We start from the raw sequence: 8,665 nt of genomic DNA, 5'->3' as shown, positions 1-8,665 counted from the left end.
TACATAGCAGACCGACGAGCTACTTTCTCTGCTTCTTCCTGCTCCTCGGGAAGCTCCCCTATTTGGAGGAATCGCACAGTATGTTGTGCCCATGCCGGAGCCTGGGGCTCGACGGCAAGTACCAAAGGCATTTCTTCTGCCATGGGAGCGGCCGTCTCTACGGCCAGGGTTTGACAGCCTGCCGGAGTCAGTTGCTCCTCGGCAGGCTCAGAATCCACGGCAACACCCTTGCCGGCAGCCCCCGGGGGCTCAGCGGGAAAGTACTTGCCGGGGCCTGATTTTCTTCTTTTGTTCTGCCCCGTTGATGGTTCGATGGATGGTTGAGTTAACCGAAGCAAAAAAGTACCTGGTTCCACAGGTAGCTTGAATGCAGTGCGCTTTGACAAGTAATCGGTGATGTCGTTCTCCGCTCGGGGAACGTGCTCCACTTGTATACCGTCAAAGCGCTCTTCCAGCTTCCTCATCTCATCTACGTAGGCCTCCATCAATGGGCTCCGATAATCTTTATTGACTTGTCTGACGACAAGCTGCGAATCACCCCTGACGATGAGCTTCTTAACCCCGAGGTCTGCCGCGATCCTGAGATCGGCAAGCAACCCCTCGTACTCAGCAGTGTTGTTGGTGGACATCTCCTTGGGGAAGTGCATCTGGATTACATACTTGAGGTGCTCTCCGGTGGGTGCGACGAGCAGCACACCAGCACCTTGCAGCGAGAAAGCCCCGTCAAAGTACATGATCCAGTTGTGACTTGCTTCCTTGCCGGGGAGAGTGGTCTCCTGGATTTCCTCGTCAGGCATTGGGGTCCATTCTGCAATGAACTCCGCCAAGACTCTGCTCTGGATTGTCGAAGTACTTTCAAACTTGAACCCAAATCTTGACAACTCCAAGGCCCACTCCACAATCCTTCCGATTGCGTCTGGGTTGTGCAGTATCCGTTGCAACGGGAGGCGGGTGACGACAGTGATCTCGTGGGCTTGGAAGTAATGACGCAGCTTCCTCGAGGCCATAAGGAGGCCAAAGAGAAATTTCTGCACACCGGAGTACCTTGACCTAGCCCCCTGCAAGAGGGAGCTGACAAAGTAAACCGGGTGCTGCATCATCTTCTTCTTCTGCACCACTTCACTTGGTTGCGCGGGCCCTGTCCCGATGGCGTCAGACTCTGTCGGGGGCCTTGCCTTGCTGGCACCAGGCCCTGCCGGGGGAATCTTTGACGTGCCATCCACCGTTCCTGCCGTTGCCACTGCCTCTTCGTCGACCTCCCTCTGCGCCACCAGCGCGGCGCTGACCACTTGATTCGTCGCCGCCAGATACAACAGCAACGGCTCTTGTGGTTTAGGCGCCACCAGTACTTGTGTAGAAGAGAGGTATTTCTTCAGATCCTGCAGTGCTACTTCGGCCTCCGGGGTCCACTCCATTGGGCCCGCCTTTTTCAAAATCTTGAAAAAGGGAAGGGCGCGCTCGGCAGACTTGGAGATGAATAGGCTCATGGCGGCAATGCAGCCAGTGAGCCGACGCACATCCTTGATCCGCTTGGGCGCCTCAATCTGCTCGATAGCCTTGATCTTGTCTAGGTTTGCCTTGATCCCACGCTACGACACAAAGAACCCAAGAAGTTTGCCAGACGGAACGCTGAAGACACACTTCTCAGGGTTCAGCTTGAGGTTGATCTTGCGCAGGTTGGCAAACGTCTCTTCTAAGTCTTGTACAAGAGTTTCCTTGTCCTTGGTTTTGACCACTATGTCATCCATGTAAGCTTCCACATTTCTATGTAGCTGGGGCTCAAAACCAATTTGGTCCGCCCTTGCGAACGTCGAGCCAGCACTCTTCAACCCGAAAGGCATCCGTAAAAAGCAATACGTACCACATGGGGTGATGAATGCTGTCTTCTCTTCGTCTTCTCTTGTCATGAAGATCTGGTGGTAGCCCGAGTAGGTGTCGAGGAATGATAACAAATCACAACCGGCCGTGGAGTCAACAATATGGTCGATGCGCAGCAATGGGAAGGGGTCCTTAGGACAAGCCTTATTGATATCTGTGTAGTCAATACACAGCCTCCACTTCCCGTTTGCCTTGCGCACCACCACCGGATTGGCCAACCACGTCGGATGGAGCACTCCCCTCACCAAGCCTGCTGCTTCCAACTTCCTGATCTCCTTTGTGATGAACTCCTGCCATTCCAAAGCTTGCTTCCTGACCTTCTGCTTGACGGGTCGCGCATGGGGGCAGACAACAAGGTGGTGCTCAATCACCTCCCTGGGAACGCCGGGGATGTCAGATGCTTGCTACCTCTTGAGCACTGCGTTGGTTTTCCCTTGAAGAGGAAATGGTGATGCAGCAAAGTAGCATAAGTATTTCCCTCAGTTTTTGAGAACCAAGGTATCAATCCAGTAGGAGGCCACGCACGAGTCCCTCGCACCTAAACAAACAAATAAATCCTCGCAACCAACGCGATAAGGGGTTGTAATTCCCTACACGGTCACTTACGAGAGTGAGATCTGATAGATATGATAGGATAATATTTTTGGTATTTGTATGATAAAGATGCAAAGTAAAATAAAAGCGAAATAAAAGGCAACGGAAATAGCTAAGTGTTGGAAGATTAATATGATGAAAAATAGACCCGGGGGCCATAGGTTTCACTAGTGGCTTCTCTCAAGAGCATAAGTATTTACGGTGGGTGAACAAATTACTGTTGAGCAATTGACAGAATTGAGCATAGTTATGATAATATCTAGGTATGATCATGTATATAGGCATCACGTCCGAGAAAAGTAGACCGACTCCTGCCTGCATCTACTACTATTACTCCACACATCGACCGCTATCCATCATGCATCTAAAGTATTAAGTTCATAAGAACAGAGTAACGCTTTAAGCAAGATGACATGATGTAGAGGGATAAACTCATGCAATATGATATAAACCCCATCTTATTATCCTCGATGGAAACAATACAATACGTGCCTTGCTGCCCCTACTGTCACTGGGAAAGGACACCGCAAGATTGAACCCAAAGCTAAGCACTTCTCCCATTGTAAGAAAGATCAATCTAGTAGGCCAAACCAAACTAATAATTCGAAGAGACTTCCAAAGATAACCAATCATACATAAAAGAATTCAGAAGATTCAAATATTGTTCATAGATAAACTTGATCATAAACCCACAATTCATCGGTCTCAACAAACACACCGCAAAAGAAGATTACATCGAATAGATCTCCACGAGAGAGGGGGAGAACATTGTATTGAGATCCAAAAAGAGAGAAGAAGCCATCTAGCTAATAACTATGGACCCGAAGGTCTCAGGTAAACTACTCACACTTCATCGAAGAGGCTATGGTGTTGATGTAGAAGCCCTCCGTGATCGATGCCTCCTCCGGCGGAGCTCCGGAACAGGCCCCAAGATGGGATCTCACGGGTACAGAAGGTTGCGGCGGTGGAATTAGGTTTTTGGCTCCGTATCTGGTAGTTTGGGGGTACGTAGGTATATATAGGAGGAAGAAGTATCTGGTAGTTTGGAGCTCCGGAATAGGCAAAAAACAGCAATTCTAGGCTGGGCCTCCGGTTAATAGGTTAGTCCCAAAAATAATATAAAAGTGTATAATAAAGCCCAATAATGTCCAAAACAGAATATAATATAGCATGGAACAATCAAAAGTTATAGATACGTTGGAGACATATCAAGCATCCCCAAGCTTAATTCCTGCTCGTCCTCGAGTAGGTAAATGATAAAAACAGAATTTTTGATGTGGAATGCTACTTGGCATAATTTCAATGTAATTCTTCTTAATTGTGGTATGAATATTCAGATCCGAAAGATTCAAGATAAAAGTTCAATATTGACATGAAAGTAATAATACTTCAAGCATACTAACTAAGCAATTATGTCCTCTCAAAATAACATGGCCAAAGAAAGTTCATCCCTACAAAATCATATAGTTTAGTCATGCTCCATTTTCGTCACACAAGAATGCTCTCATCATCCACAACCCTAATGACAAGCCAAGCAATTGTTTCATACTTTAGTAATCTCAAACTTTTTCAACCTTCACGCAATACATGAGCGTGAGCAATGGATATAGCACTATGGGTGGAATAGAATATAATGATGGGGGTTATGTGGAGAAGACAAAAGAGGAGAAAGTCTCACATCAACGAGGCTAATCAATGAGCTATGGAGATGCCCATCGATTGATGTTAATGCAAGGAGTAGGGATTGCCATGCAACGGATGCACTAGAGCTATAAATATATGAAAGCTTAACAAAAGAAACTAAGTGGGTGTGCATCCAACTTGCTTGCTCACGAAGACCTAGGGCACTTGAGGAGGCCCATCGTTGGAATATACAAGCCAAGTTCTATAATGAAAAATTCCCACTAGTAAATGAAAGTGACAAAACAAGAGACTCTCTATCAAGAAGATTATGGTGCTACTTTGAAGCACAAGTGTGGTAAAAAGGATAGTAACATTGTCCCTTATCTCTTTTTCTCCCATTTTTTTGGGCCTTCTCTTTTTTTATGGCCTTTCTCTCTTTTATTTATTTATTCCTCACTTGGGACAATGCTCTAGAAAATGATGATCGTCACACTTCTATTTATTTACAACTCAATGATTACAACTCGATACTAGAACGAAGTATGACTCTATATGAATGCCTCCGGCAGTGTACCGGGATATGCAATGAACCAAGAGTGACATGTATGAAAGAATTATGAACGGTGGCTTTGCCACAAATACTATGTCAACTACATGATCATGCAAAGCAATATGACAATGATGAACGTGTCATGATAAACGGAACGGTGGAAAGTTGCATGGCAATATATCTCGGAATGGCTATGGAAATGCGATAATAGGTAGGTATGGTGGCTGTTTTGAGGAAGATATAAGGAGGTTTATGTGTGAAAGAGCGTATCATATCACGGGGTTTGGATGCACCAGCGAAGTTTGCACCAACTCTGAATGTGAGAAAGGGCAATGCATGGTACCGAAGAGGCTAGCAATGATGGAAGGGTGAGAGTGCGTATGATATGGACTCAACATTAGTCATAAAGAACTCACATACTTATTGCAAAAATCTAGAAGTCATCAAAAACCAAGCACTACGCGCATGCTCCTAGGTGGATAGATTGGTAGGAAAAGACCATCGCTCGTCCCCAACCGCCACTCATAAGGAGGACACTCAAAGAACACCTCATGTTTCAAATTTGTTACATAACGTTTACCATACGTGCATGCTATGGCACTTGCAAACTTCAACACAAGTATTTTTCAAATTCACAACTACTCAACTAGCACAACTTTGATATCACTACCTCCATGTCTCAGAACAATCATCAAGCATCAAACTTCTCTTAGTATTCAACACACTCATAAGAAAGTTGTTACTAATCTTGAATACCTAGCATATTAGGATTATTTAAGCAAATTACCATGCTATTTAAGACTCTCAAAATAATCTAAGTGAAGCATGAGAGATCAATATTTTCTATAAAACAAATCCACCACCGTGCTCTAAAAAGATATAAGTGAAGTACTAGAGCAAAAACTATATAACTCAAAAGATATAAGTGAAGCACATAGAGTATTCTAATAATTTCCGAATCATGTGTGTCTCTCTCAAAAGGTGTGTACAGCAAGGATTATTGTGGAAAACTAAAAAGCAAAGACTCAAATCATACAAGACGCTCCAAGCAAAACACATATCATGTGGTGAATAAAAATATAGCTCCAAGTAAAGTTACCGATGGAAGTAGACGAAAGAGGGGATGCCTTCCGGGGCATCCCCAAGCTTTGTCTTTTAGGTGTCCTTAGATTATCTTGGGGGTGCCATGGGAATCCCCAAGCTTAGGCTCTTGCCACTCCTTGTTCAATAATCCATCAAATCTTTTACCCAAAACTTGAAAACTTCACAACACAAAACTTAACAGAAAATCTCGTGAGCTCCGTTAGCGAAAGAAAACAAAAGACCACTTCAAGGTACTGTAATGAACTCATTATTTATTTATATTGGTGTTAAAACTACTGCATTCCAACTTCTCTATGGTTTATAAACTATTTTACTAGCCATAGATTCATCAAAATAAGCAAACAACACACGAAAAACAGAATCTGTCAAAAACAGAACAGTCTGTAGCAATCTGTAACTAACGCAAACTTCTGGAACTCCAAAAATTCAGCCAAAATAGGACGACCTAGACAATTTGTTTATTGATCATAAGCAATTGGAATCAATATTTTATCACGTTCTGGTGATTTTTAACAATTATTTCGTGAACAGAAAGTTTCTGGAATTTTCTGCAAGATCAAATAACTATCATCCAAGAAGATCCTATAGGTTTAACTTGGCACAAACACTAATTAAGACATAAAGACACATCTAACCAGAGGCTAGATCAAAGATTTATTCCTAAACAGAAGCAAAAAGCAAAAAAAAACTAAAAATAAAATTGGGTTGCGTCCCAACAAGCGCTATCGTTTAACGCCCCTAGCTAGGCATTGAGATTTCAATGATGCTCACAAGAAAGATAGCAATTGAAACATAAAGAGAGCATCATAAATCATGTGAAAAACAAATCTAAGTCTAACATACTTCCTATGCATAGGCATTTTATAAGCAAACAAATTATCAAGGCAATCAAAAACTAGCATATGCATGGAAGAAGAAAGAAACAATAGCAATCTCAACATGACGAGAGGTAATTTAGTAACATGAAAATTTCTACAACCATATTTTCCTCTCTCATAATAATTACATGTGGGATCATAAATAAATTCAACAAAATAGCTATCACAATAAATATTTTCAACATGATCCACATGCATGCAAAGTTGACACTCTTCCAAAATGGTGGGATTAACATTAACTAAACTCATGACCTATCCAAACCCACTTTTATAAATAAAAAATCATAAGATTGAATATTCTCCAAATATGTGGGATCTAAAGTTGACACTCTTCCAAGCCCACTTTCAATATTATTGCAAACAATATTATCAATCTCCGAAAAAGGATTGGACTCTGCGACATCGACCGACGCGACGCTATACCGGAAAGACTAAAGAAAGGTATGTATTTTAGTCACATGAATTTTGCAAACTGAAAATTTGGGCAAATTGACTCAGTTATATTTTCCGATAAAAGGTTCCGAATGGGGTTATATGCCTTAGTGAAACTCAGGGTAAAGTGGCAGAGGTATGACCTCGGGAAGAAAGAAAGATCGGGCGGAAACGGGGTTCGAACCCGCGACTTCTGGCGTGACAGACCAGCACTCTAACCAACTGAGCTATTTCAACGCAGGTTGGGAAAAATCCAAAATAAAAGAATGGACGTGAGAGACGCTTTGTACTATTTGTGTTATTAAATCGAATTTGTTCATCTCCAGGTAACTCCATCTTTTTCAGCTCTGCTCGCTCACTTTTGAAAGGAAAGGAGACTGATCCTGACGTCGGCAAGTCAGAATTAATTGGCAAGGGGTCAACGATTAAGGGAATTGCTTAAACAATCCCAGGAAAATCCTCTCCCAGTGGAAGAGCAGATAGCTACTATTTATACCGGAACAAGAGGCTGGAAGGTCAGCCTAGCTAGTCTTGTCAATCGGCCCTGACTCGTCTTCTCCTTGGTACCTACCGCTATTGAAACTTCGGTACCTATATTCCTGGAACAAGACAGACCTTCATGAAGACCTTCTATTTTGGAATACAATTCCAGCTCGCACCCACTCTGGCCCGCCCAGCGGGGCCTGAGTGAGCTCAGTGGTCAGCCCCTGACGTTAGGGGTCTTTCGCTTTTGCCAGATCTATAGAGATATTACGAGTCCTCCGTCCCAGATTCCCTCGCCGCGGCCATCTGGTTCACCGGTACTCCAACCTCTCCACTTCTCACTAAAGAAAACCCCTTTTAAGCAAAACCTCTTGTACAAAATCCCAATTCACCCTGTCATATGCTTTTTCAAAGTCTAGCTTTAGTATGACCCCCTCTTGTTTAGTCCTCTTTTTTAGTTGCTTAAAGATTCTAGATATTGCTTTTTCTGTTATAGGAAGTGTTGCATTCCCCTTCAGGGTGTTTGTCAGTGGCGTCACCCGATAGGGTGTGTGCCCGGAAGAGAGAAGAAAAACATGTTGCTTGCTATTTCTGGTTGAAGAGTGGGAGAGGCAGGATTCGAACCTACGTAGAAAACCTTCAACAGATTTACAGTCTGTCACTTTTGACCACTCGGCCACTCTCCCCTTCCCGGGGATACGCCCTCCTCAAACAAAGGGTTCCTGAATAAGAAGGATGGCGGCCTTCGTTCTTAAGTTAAGAAGAGCAGGGAACCGGATAAAATCGTATATCGAAACGACTTCTGGCATCACCGGAGGGATCGGAACCACATTCGTAGGCCGACAATTTTTGTGGATAGGTCGAACTATTGGAAGCAAATGGAAAAGGCCCGGCACCTTCCTCCTAGCTGAGTATGGATGCTGAAGTTAGCTGGAGTGTGGGGTGAGTGCGTGGTAGATGGAACTCCTATTTACCGCATTTCTTCTTGCACTTCCAACTTGAAGAGGAAGAAGCCCAATAGAAGTTCACTGACCATCCCTGTCAAACATAACCCAAGGTAGGATCGAGAGGAGAAGAATAGGACTCTTGCTAGTATCATAACCTCTCGATGGGCCTATAATCA

At 43.7% G+C, this 8,665-nt stretch overlaps 1 non-coding gene across 1 annotated transcript; it reads right to left on the bottom strand.

Moving 5' to 3' along the window:
- Positions 1–8,145: 8,145 nt before the first annotated feature.
- TRNAY-GUA (transfer RNA tyrosine (anticodon GUA)) lies at positions 8,146–8,228 on the bottom strand. Its single transcript has one exon. It is a non-coding gene; the product is annotated as a tRNA-Tyr (tRNA).
- Between the last annotated feature and the right edge of the window lie 437 nt (positions 8,229–8,665).

The sequence above is a fragment of the Aegilops tauschii genome, chromosome 4, assembly GCF_002575655.3.
Source record: "Aegilops tauschii subsp. strangulata cultivar AL8/78 chromosome 4, Aet v6.0, whole genome shotgun sequence".
Classification (NCBI taxonomy): Eukaryota; Viridiplantae; Streptophyta; class Magnoliopsida; order Poales; family Poaceae; genus Aegilops; species Aegilops tauschii.
This window is presented reverse-complemented; position numbering and strand designations above follow the sequence as displayed.